This window comes from Schistocerca gregaria, chromosome 1 (assembly GCF_023897955.1).
Source record: "Schistocerca gregaria isolate iqSchGreg1 chromosome 1, iqSchGreg1.2, whole genome shotgun sequence".
Classification (NCBI taxonomy): Eukaryota; Metazoa; Arthropoda; class Insecta; order Orthoptera; family Acrididae; genus Schistocerca; species Schistocerca gregaria.
In genome coordinates, this window is record NC_064920.1 from 972,975,906 (window position 1) to 972,988,760 (window position 12,855).

The window sequence follows — 12,855 nt, forward strand, 5'->3', positions numbered from 1 at the left end:
TAACAAGTTCGTGACCGTCGTCCGCGAGTGAGTCGCAGCCGTTATGCACAGAGTGCACGCTTGTTACGTAGGCAGCGGCTATTGATTTCATGACACAATACCGCCTGGTCCGTAATTAATTTCTGCGCGCTAATCGGAAGTAACCCCGACGCGACGCGATAACGTGTACGCCAAATGGTTGCTACGGGAATCGTAAAACACTTCTGTAAAATCCATCTTAACCGCACCTGCCTGGGCTGCTCTCGCCAATTCTCATGACTTTTGGTATTACAGCTATCTGTCGGCGCACACTCTGTTAATGCAAGTGTTAAACCATTCAATATTATGTTCGTCCTTTGTACTGTTTGAATGTTATTGTGTCTTGGCCTGCAGCAAGGCGAGTCTCGCCAGTTTCTTAACTTCGTTGGCGAGCAGTAACCATTATTCACGTGTAACGGGCTACCTCTCATTTAATGTGTTGCCTTGAATCAGTATATGGAACATCATACGAAATCTGTCTGTTTTCTTGGCCTGTGGATTCGCACCGCCCCCCCCCCCCCCCTATTGTCTCACTCTTTACCAATTAAGATCTGAAACTAGACATGATGGAGCCTGATGCCGGCTGCGGTCGGGGTAGCAGAAGAATCACTGGTGAAATTTAATATCCCTAGTTCTTAGAGGAACAAGAAAAACAGCCTACCAAATTAATTATTCAATCATTCTTCATGCAGCTTCGAAAACCCCCTCCACCAGCCGCATTATAAATAATATATATCAAAAAATACAAAAATCAGGTTGCCTTGTTGCTTTCTTGTAAGTTCAGTGAAAGTACAAAGGAAATATGTTAAGGTAGCGATGTGCCGTTCATTCTTGAAGACAGTTTCAGTCTTTAGTAATCCAGAACATGGGCAGCCTGCTGTCGCTAGAAGTCTGTAGAACGCACAGTACAGGTACAGGTCAACGGATGGTGCAGTGGTGGTGGCTGCGCGAAAGTGATGTCGACTGAATGGCTTAGGGCGGTGAGTGCACGTTAGCCTGCGGCGGATGTACTCGTTAAACAGCTGAGGTGAGACAGCAACGGTCTCCTGGGCCACGACTGGGTAAAGTGAACTCATAATGCTAAACTTTTTAAGAATCTGGCCGAGTTAACAAACGCAGTGCCCTGACCACCCATAAACTCAGATTAATTACAATATTTTCATATTACGCTCCTCTCACGTATTGACGCAAAACATACAATCTATCAGCGGCAACTGATAATGCACAGTGTAGTTCTTTCAGTTTGACAACACTTCCATGTTTTAAGCGTATTTTCGTGTCCCATTAATTAATTATAGCATTGCCTCACGAACAACATCTACTACAGACATTTTACGACCAAACATGTGAACGTCAATAGGGGTGTAACATGCATCATTCTTGCCTGTCATCTTCCTATCTTTATACTCCATCATACTGCATAGATAGTTCCATTCATGCCACGAATACTGCACTTTAGCACCGGTATGTTGTGCATTTTCTACCTCTGTAACAACTTCAAAGTCATTGTCAGGCGCTTAACCTACATCTGCACGTTCAGAGCCACTGGCTGATACATTATCGAATAACAGTACTCTTGTAGGCCTTGGCTGCTGTGGTTGTGCTACTGGACAGTCAGATGACATCAAGTCCTGAAGGTCAGGAAGACATCCTGTGGGCTGCGACTGTTCTTGCTACAGCATGGTCTAGAAACGCCGCCCACCCTGTAGGCTGCAGCTGCTGTTGTGCACTTCTAACAATTATAGCAAAACAACCAAGTATAATGAAGCATACGCTCTTAATAATAACAATGACATGGACTGACATAATACGTACCTATAGTCTTCTTCTTCATCCCAGATGATCGATGCTGATGCTGCTACTTACGCTATTTCATACAGAACAGCAGGACCTCCCCTCTTCTCCCCGATCTTGACACGCGACTAGATGTCATCATTCCTGGACTGGCCTTTGAGCGAAATAAGGCATGCGCATTTGCCTCAGTTTTAATATGATCCCCAAGGTTATTTCGCACCCGCAGTGCCCTACTACTTGCCTGTTCACATTAAAATTTACAAGATTACATTGAGCAGTGCACGCAAAATACAACAACATTCCCAAAGACATTGTGTTAATAGTTCTATGACCTCTATTGGCCTTGAGGTAAGATTGATATTCTTATGCTCAATTTGAACTACGCAAAGCAGCAACGGCAAGTCTGCGATGGTCGGAACCAATGCAAATAACCATTTGATATTAACTTCAAGTGCAAAACAGATGAGTAGTTCTCGTTCAGGTCGCAGATGTAAAATTTAGAAATATGGGCGCACTTGGAAAACGTAGTTTCCACCAACTGGTTGCTGGGCTCCTCAGAGTTGGTAAGCAACGGCGTCGTCAACGGTGCATTTTGGTATTGTGTACTAGCTATTGAAGTTCCTCCTGGCTGAGGACACGTTGAAGATGACAAGAATGCAACAAACGTTATTGTCGGAATACGTTCCATTATGTAACAATAAAGAATTACGCGATACAATGGATGCAATGACATAAAAATGTAACGAGAGTCATTAATATAAGACCATGTTAAAGGTGGGCGGGAGTTTCACAGGAGGTCGGCAAACTGGAGTGAAGAGTGTTTTATTGAACTCTTCTTCTTCCTGGCGCGATTTGAAAGTGTACAACATTCGACTTCTTCAAAGCATTCAACAGCATTACTGCCGTCTTCCAAGATGAAAAGAGCTGTGATTCAGAGCTGCATGCATTTGTTCCTTGTTTGACGAACACTCGTCCACGAACACTCATCCACTCACACCAAATGGCCCGAAAATATATCAGCTCTCAGTTATTAATCGCTTCGAGAACATCTGGGACTGTTTGGGAGTGCGTGTGGAATGTAGCGGCCAACAATCCCGTAATTTGACAGCTGTACGGGATCTAATCATCAATGACTAGCTTGAGATGGAAATGGACCTTTATCGCCGAACTGAGGCCATTACCAAGACTATAGGTGGCGTTTCACTACCTTTGATGTGTCCTGGGGTGAATCATTTTTCGTTAGTGATATTTAGGATTACTAGGGTAGGTTAGTAAAAAGGAAGGCACCAAATTGGCGACCAGTTCAAAGAACTATGCCACGCAGATGAGCCACCCGGAATTACATTGCCAGAAATAAAATAACGCACCTCTTTAGAGGTTTCCAATTCATTCAAGATTAATTGTTGCGATAGTGCATATGAATTACATGAAATTATTACATTAAGGGATCAATAGCATAAGTGGTTCAGAGGTACCAGGTATCGACCCAAGCGGAAACACCCATATTTGTACGTGGCGTAGCCTTCAAGGGCAGCAATGCAGGCACTGACTCTGGCATTCAGTCGGTCTTGCAGATGGCGAATAACGTCCCTGGATCCTTTATTCCACGCCTGGTCCATCTGCTCACGTAGTTCTGTAAGAGTTGCTTGTTGACGGTTCCCATCATATCCCACTCGTGCTCTGTTGGACACAAGTCCGGAGATCGTGCTGGCCAGGGAAGTTGCTACACGTCTTGAAGGGCAAATTGAGTCTCACGAGCAGTGTGTGGACGAGCATTATCTCTTGGGAACTATACATCACATTCGTGTCCCAAGAACGACAAAAAACGGGTCTAACAATATTCTGCTCCTAGCGAGCGCTGGTTAGCGCCCCCTCCAAGACATCAATGGCGAACGACGGTTGTAGCTTATTTCACGCTAAAACATAAGACTTGGGATGGGGCCAGTGCGTCTTGGACGAATGCGTTCTAGAAGACAGCGTTTACCAGGTCTACGTCGTAGGCGTAAACGACCATCACTTCCGTCCTGCCAGAATCTACTTTCATCGCTGAAGACCGCGGCGCGCCATTCCATGTTCCAAGTTATCCTACGACAGCGCAAGTCGAGCTGCGCACGTCGACGCTGCAGCGTGAGTGGAAGATGGATAGGGGTTGAGAGTTGGCAATACTCTCTTAGGATTTAAAAGTTGGCTACAGCGCGCATACCCAAGCTCTGGAATCTTAGATATTGTTGTCGCGCTTTGCAGCGCACGGATTAACTAGTGGCAGTTTGGAAGCCAGTGTAGGAGTCCGCCTGCTGTGGTGCGCACGTGTGTTGGGCGAGGGGTCGTCGCCGAGCTGCCGTACTGCCGTGTCCGCCAGCAGCGACACAGGATTTGGCGTTGAGTCGATATTTTTTATAATTTGCAGCGCGCTTATTAATTTAAAGAAAAGAGCTGGTGTATGTGCCTAGCAGCACACGGTACTTTTGATAATGATATGAGTTGAATTCTCAAGGGAAACCATTGTTAGGCTAATAGATTAAGTATTGATTTTTGTCATTCATTTCTTTTGTAATTGTCAGGGAATTGTTTCACTATGTATTTAATTGAGAAGTTTTTCAGTCTGTCTGAAGAGTTTGATTAATTTGTAATACTACTTTAATTCCACTGGAGGCGGATTTACATACGAAGCGATTGTTCAAAGAGCTTCTAGCGTATTGTTAATTAAATGATAAAGAATCGCTTTCAGAAAATAGTTTTCGAAAAAAGAAATTACTTGTTTGGGTTATCATTTATCGAGTTTAGAGTTGACCAAACCCTTTCTCTTGTATTATATGTAGTTTTTTTATGTTTTTGTTAAATAATGGATTGCAGCAGATCAAGCAGTGGCAGCAGAAAGACCAAGTAAGTTATTTGTTGCACACATGACCAATTTAAAAAAAATAAAGTTATGCGATCTCTGTAATAGTAAAGTTAACAACAGTATAAGCAGGAGATTTTCAGTAGAAAACACGAGATAAGAAGGTAGAGCACGCGACTTTCAGGGTGTCTCACTGCTAATAACCAGCTTACAACAGTTCGTGTTGACACGTCTGGGCTCGGTTGCCTGCTTGCTTCACGCATCTACACCACACTGAGACTTCTGGCTGTGAACATTCGATAGTAAAGGGTAGATACAGATGGCGATCTGGTAGCTACCCCACGAAACTATCTATTGGTGGACAACGTTGAAACCACAGTCAGTACGCTACTATATCCGAGGTGGCATATGCTATCTTCGGAACAAAATCGATGTCGTCTTTCCTGGTGCGCAACTTTTTTTCGCCAGTGTATTATAAATATTTCTCAGATGTGCTTACTAACTCCCCGTGCGTCTTCCACACACTGCTATATTTCTGCTTTGCACATGTGTTTCTTCTCAATTGTCTCTACAGATAATTACATGATTTTTATGAAAAGTATTAGCATATTTCTATATTTAGAGAGGAGGTCTCGTCTCATGTCTTGGTAGGGAAAGAAACTGGAATCGATAAAAAAAGACCTAGGGCAATCAGAACTTAAAAGAGTTGTGGAGGACTTGAGATCAAATAAGGCAGAAGGGATAGACAACATTCCATAGGAATTTCTAAAATCATTAGGGGAAGCGACAACCAAACGACTGTTCAAATTCGTGTCTAGATCCTATAAGACTGGTGACGTACCATCAAACATTAAATAAATCGTGACATTAAATTAACCAAAGTAATACGAGTAACGAGTGAGCAAATGGAATACCACAGACCAACACAAGAATGCCTAAATGCATGTCGTACCTTCCCACCGTGAGACCGACGCAGTTCTGAGGGGAGAAACGAGAACAGAAGCCGAGAGCAGAACTGTGTTAAGCTAGAAGGCCCTACGATAAGGGACGGGCTGGATGCCCACGTCGCCAGCCTACCTCTAAGACTACCACCCGCACGTTTTAGCATGAGACTTTTTCGCGTCTCTGTTACGTCCAGGACCATCCCCAAGCCCATGTTAAAAGCTAGAGCCCTCCAGAAAAACAGTATAGATCTTACTATAACACAAAAAGGGCCACTACCACCTGTAAGTTTTAGCGTGAGACTTTTTCGCGTGTCTGTTACGTTAGGACCACCCCCAACCCATGTTAAAAGATAGAGCCCTCCAGAAGCGCAGTATAGATCTTATGATAACGCTAAAAGGACCACACCAGCTGCAGGTTTTAGCGTGAGACTTTTTATCGTCTCTGTTACGTTGCAAACTTTAAAAACATTGCCCCACCACAAAAAGTATAACGTTTCTCATTGGACAGACAGAATTTTTGTAGGCGGAGCTTAAGGTTAACATTGAGATCCTGGTTGGTCAGATGAAAACATAACCAGATAGTTTTTTTAAAACAACTTCGGTAAATGTAGTAAGGAGAAGTTAGAGAGGAGTTGCTTCCGAGATGGCGAGGTGAGCGGAGCTGTGATGCCCGCCTCCCTGACGGTGCTTAAACACCGACAAGGTAATGAACGCACGCGATTCCGCATTTTTGAGCGCATAAAGCTTCACTCAGAACTGCAGAAGTCTCATCTGTTACACCTCCTTTTTGCGTAATACTAGTGTCGATCGTAAATTAAAGCTCATGGTGTTCACATTTGACACTTTAAGTAAAAATCTGAAACGCGATGATTTCTCTGTTATATAGTTATTGAGAAGCCACATCAGCCACTGTAATTTACGACAAGTTAGATAAGTAATTAAAGATAATTGAAGGTCGCTGTAGACCATTTTGATAGTTTTCCTCTTTTGTGAAACTTAATTTAAACCTAGATTACAGATGTGATATGGCATAGGTCATCCTTCGATCCATTGTAGAACTTGGAAACCCATTCAGGGAATATTCGTTCACATTTTTGTTGAACGCAGTTGGTTTTTAACATCCTGTATTAAAACATTTCCTTTTATCAATAGTGCAATTTATAAACAATGTTTTGTGAGTAGAATAAAATTTCCAATGGTAAACTTAACTGCTTTTTCGACGTTATTTTACCAGCTAACTAAAAACAGGAAAGCCTTGAACCCCTTCCACTAAATGTAGTTAGTATTAAGATTCTTTTACAGGGAGTGCAGTGGAGCTGACGCTGAGATAATTTAGTATTTGGTTATATCATCGCTAGTCTCACTGAACTCTTCTGAATTCTACATGTCATGTGTGGTCTGGCGTCTCCTTACCAGCAACAGGTCCCAGGTTCAAACTAGACAATTCCCTAAAAAAAACATGCTCAGAGCGTCGTTGCGCGAAAGTGGTAGGGAGACACGATATAGGACAAACAGACACCACCGTGAATGTTTAGACGTCCCCATTGTTCAATATGTACATCGAAGAGGCAGTGAAGAAAATAAAAATGAGTTTTAAGAATGATATTAAAATTCAAGGTGATAGCATATCAGTGACAAGGTTCGCTGATGATATTGCTAGCCTCAGTGAAAGTGAAGAACAATTACTGAATCTTTTCAATAGAACAGTCTAATAATTGCAGACTACGGATTGAGCATAAACAGTAAAAAAGCAAAAATAACAAGAAGCAGCAGAAACAAGAATAGCTAGAAACGTAACTTCAGAGTTGGTGGTCACGAAGTAGAGGAAGTGAAGGAATTCTGCTACCTTGGAGGCAAAATAACCCGTGACGACCTGCGCAAGGAAGACATAAAAAGCAGACTGATATAGGCAAAGAGAGCTTTCCAGGATAAGAGAAGTCTACGGGATCTACTGGTATTAAACATAGGCCTGAATTCGGGGAAAAATATTCTGAGAAAGTACGTTCGGAGCAAAGGGTGGTATGGTATCAATCATGAACAGTGAGAAAAGCGGAGCAGAAGAGAATGGAAGCGTTTGCAAGTCAGGTGAACTGAAAAGATAACGAATAATCGGTTCTCCACAGAATCGGTGAAAAAAGAAAATTGTGGGAAACACCGAAAAGTAGAGGGAACAGTGTGATAGGTGTTAAGGCATCAAGGATTAACTTCCAATTTGCTAGAGGGAACTGCAAAGAGTAAAAACTGTAGAGATTGGAATACATCCAGCAAATAACTGAGGTCGTAGGGTGTAGGTCCACTCTGAAATTAAGAGGTTGGCGCATAGGAGGAATTCGTGATGAGCCACAACACACCATTCACAAGGCAGAAAGTTCATGCATACTATGAATGCGCGTGTAATAAACATGTAAATAACAAAATGAAATAGCATACGCACGTGTCGGTTATTTGGTTCAGAATTTTCAATGATATATGGAGCCTTCCCACTTCATCACCTTTAGTTTCATGCAATTCCGATTGGTCGCGACGCTTTACGTAGCCTTAAAACGGCGGCTGTAATGGAAGCGTGTTCCAAGTACAGTGGAGGGGTGTCATTCAGTTTCTTTTGGTAGAAAACCAGATCATCGCATATAAACATAGGTTCTTACAAAATGTCTACGGAGAACTGGTAATGAACAAAAGCACGGTGAGTCGTTGAGCGAGACGCCTATCATTATCGCAACAAGGTTGCGTAAACATGTCCGATCTCTCGCGTGCCGGCCGACCGCACACAGCTGTGACTCACGCAGTGATCCAACTTGTGCACACCCGCATTCTAGGCGATCGACGGATCACAGTCGCTGCACAACTGGACGTCTCTGTTGGTAGTGTTGTCACACTCTTCCACAAGTTCGGGTACTCTAAGGTGTGTGACCTAATTCATCCACCCTACAGCCCGGCCCTTGCATCTTACGGCTTCCATCTTTTAGGCCCAATGAAACATGCACTCCGTGAGATGCAATACGTGGATGCAATACGTGAGCTTACTGCTGCAGCAAGACATTGGCTCCGACTTCGACCAGTATATTGGTACCATGCGGGCATGTAAGCACTCCTCCCAGTAAAGTGGCGTAACGCCGTTGCATTGAACTGAGATTATGTTGAAAAATAGAATTTTGTAGCCAAAAGAATGAGGAACAATTTGGCGCATTGGAATCCTGAATAAAACCAAACTGCTTTCTGAATATAATGTGTCACATTACTTATTGAATGCCCCTCGTATTTTAGATAATGTATGTGTTATAGCCGCTCATATAGCACTGCCCTGATTTAATATCTGTGCGTTCCATTTCTAAGTTGCATATGTATTTACACATCGAAACAAATGAACAGGTTACCTTATTACTGCTACTGCTACTGCGTCATTGCGGCATGTTATGCGATCACTCGGCTTGTACGGTGTTTACCTACTGGATGTGTTGAGGATGACCCCTGCCCTCGTGTGCAACAAACTCTTCATTTGTTTTATGTTGTCTCCAGAGTTTATGCTCTATTTAGCCAAACACATGTGGGACGAGCACGGGTCTCACAACCCGAACCACACGCCACTGTTAACCACCAATGAAAGACTGGGTCCCTTAGTTCGATTGCACATAATTCATTAAGGTCAATCCAACACATTTATTTCAAATAACATATATGAAGTTACATTTGAATCTGACATTAAACAGGAATATAAAAACAATTTCAAAAACAGCTGATTTAAGTCGTGAAGCACGAGTTAAGCCAATAAGCAGGTAAACTAAATTTGAATATGTCTGGCATTTAACAAGAATAAAAAAACAATTTTTTATATGTTTAAATTATAGCATTAAGGAATTTCCCTTTTCTAGGCGGAGTCTGAGCCAGAAACACAGAATGCCACAAAAACACAGTTTTGCTGTGAAATCTTGCAGGACACCCGGAAGCAGTAACAGACAAGGGGTCGGCACCCACAAATAACACAGGCTAAGAGTCAGGCCGGGAGCACATCCTACGAGAACTTGTTCACATTATGCTCACCACAAACTGTAGACGTACCGGCCGAACATCCGCTTGCGGTGGCTGCCAGAAGGACGAAGCAACCAACAGGCGCACGCCGTGCTTCTCACACAGGCACCTCAATTTGTACAAACATCTACGCCAACACAAACTCCGGACTCCCCTCTCACTGCGAGGCTTGGCACAGTTTATATGAAATGTCTTCCAGGCAACCAGTAACCGCCGCAGGAGTTTCACGATTAGCTAACAGCCCCAGCGTAACAGACATCACACATGTGCTTATGCCCCAGCCACAACTCCGCTAGTCTCGCCGGCCGCCCCAAACCGACTGCCTCTCCCGTCCCGCGCACCCCAGCCGAAAACGCAAAGATGGTCATGCCCGGGGACGCGCCAAAGATAACAAGGCGATAGCTGACGATCGACCAGCGATCTGGCTCAACATGTTCATATTGTATATTTATTTAAACGTAGAAAGTAACAAATTGATATTTAAAAGCTCAAGTTTACGCAACTTTCTGCCCAGTAAATTTTTGACAGATACCATGGTAACTAATTTAGGTGTTTTTGTGTTATGAATTCACTCCTTTTCTAACTTTTAATGATAAGCGATAACGAGAAATGATGATATGAATGCTATAAAAAACTACAGATTATTCCCTATATTCCTAAGGAAATATCCAATAACTTCATTAAGCAGAATGTCCCTATTAAAGAAAGTAGAAGATGATGATTGAGAGAGGTGATATCCCACATTCTTCTATGTCTTCAAAAATTTCGATCTTTCACAGTCAAATTTGGACGTGAAAACGAGATACGCTTTGCACCGGCTTCTGACTCAGGATTACACTCACATGCGGGAAAACCGTAAATGTGGATCCTTTGTAACTGTAGAGTAAAATAGACATGGTATAAGCGGAGCCGAATGATGGAGGAAATCAGTGATCGGTGCAAATCTGTTGCCGCAGACCACAGCCTTTTAGAAATTTGAGGCTCTAATGTTGCATTATATCCCCCTCTCGTTTGTTGCGACACGTTGAATATATCTTGCCTTTGATGTTTTCCTGGCTCTTGACCTCATGTAAGTAGTCTGTATACGGCAATTTCAGGAGGAGGACGAGGAGTAGATTACTGTTTAACGTCCCGTTCACAACGAGGTCATTAGAGACGGAGCACAAGTTCGGGTTAGGAAAGGATGGGGAATGAAATCGGCCGCGCCCTTCAAAGGAACCATCCCTGCAATTTCCTGAAGCGATTTAGGGAAATCACGGAAATACAAAACCTGGATGGCCGGACGCGGGTTTGAACCGTTATCTTCTCGAATATGAGTGCAGTGTGCTAAGCACCGCACCACCTCACTCTCTGTGGTAATCTTAAATCGAAGACTGTTCCTATAGTCACAGCTTGATTCGATAAGATGTCAGGACGGCGGAGTCTGACGTGGGAAAGCACCCACAACAGATGAATGGATTGCCTCCTCCGTTTTTGCGAACAAATCCAAGAACATCCACTACATAACGGTTGGCCATTTGTACTCCATCTCCTTTGTTGAATATTTTTAAGGATGCTCTGAGAGTCTGACACTATTAATGTATCTAAAAGAGAGATGAATTTGCAAACTTAGTGCTTCAAAAATTGTCATTTTCTCAACCGTAAAAACTCAATGGCTTTTCTGTAGTTCGAAGGCTTCCCTGGCGTAGATCTGAGGGCGTATAAAATCACGTCCTCTAACTCCCCTTGTTGAATTATGGATCCTTCTGTATATATACAGATATAATCAAGCAACTGAGGTTAGACGAGACGGTTAAGTCTACAGTTTCTTTTTATAATTGCCGAGCTTATAGCATTAAAAAAAAAAAGACTGGAGCTTGGCAGCAGAATGTGTCAAGATCATATTAAGGTAAAGGCAAACGTAAAGAATATCTTAATGCGAAACATTGCTGTGAAACTGTGCTCTCCCCAAGGACTCCATCAATCCTTCATTCTATGATTATATCACTATTATTTAATAAATTATTGTCAGGATGTCAGCACAGATTCCTCTATTTTTCACCATATAGTAAATAATTGTCACGGTTCCCCAGCTAAATCCAAACTGCTACTTTATTTTCAACGTTTGCGTCACTGTGATGTCACACGTAGGTCATCTGTAAGTTCAGGTAAAAATAGAAGCCGCAGGACATCGAACATTGGGTGTATGACAGTTGCGGTACTGAACTTACCTCTTACCTCGTATACGATTGTGCGGGACATTTTAATGGCCTATCGGAGCAAAGCTGCAACAGCCCATTGTGCTGAACATATTAAATTCTCCTGAAACGTATTTTTATCACCATGTGTCTTTGAGCAGTTTAGTTTCTCGATCCTTCTCAATCAGTTCGTGAACTAGTTGCCAGTAGAGGGTCCTGGTAATTGACAAAAGTAGCTTGTCACACAAAAAGAATGTTCCAGTTCCACCTCTCTGTAACCTGCCGACTTTACGCCACATATTGACCACACCGATCTACTCATTACCATGAAAAGCTTTCATCTGTACGGAGCGTCAGCATTTCCTGATTAACTGACACTGCTCACTGCTTAAATGGGAAGAGAGGAGTTCGAGCGCAGTGGTAAAACGATGGACTTTTATGGGGGTAATTATATACTAAGTCGTTTCTTAATTACTCTATCGGGGAAAAACAGAGAGCTTCTTGCACTGAAACGTCCTTTGTACCGTCCACCATCAAAATATTTGTTATTACAGTACAATGAAGCCTTCAGAATTAGGGTGCAATGGTAATACAACAAATCTAACTGATGAATTACCCTTAGTGACAAGAGCGTGCGTTATTGCTTACAGTGACAGCCTAAGTCTCGTATCTCCAGCATCTGGGGTTGAAACAAGTCTGCAGCTTTTATGTAATTACAATAGCTGTTATAGGGACCGTCTTAAGTTGCGTAGGAAATAATTAAAACTTCCTACACAACTTGATTCATCTAACAGGTAATGTAAATTCGAAGAACGACATTTTTCATGAGACTGTGCATAAAACTTTTTATTTTGCACATTACCGGTTTCGGGGATTGGCTATTCCCAAGTGTGTGTCTAGTACCATATATGACTACATCATCGCCATTAATTTTTTTAAAAACCGCGTGCCATGTGTAACTGGGCAATGCACAGTTGTCAAACGTCCTCACATTGCAATACTTCCTGCCAAACGCACTGTATACACTCAATCAACGTGAGTGAGTGAGTGTTTACGT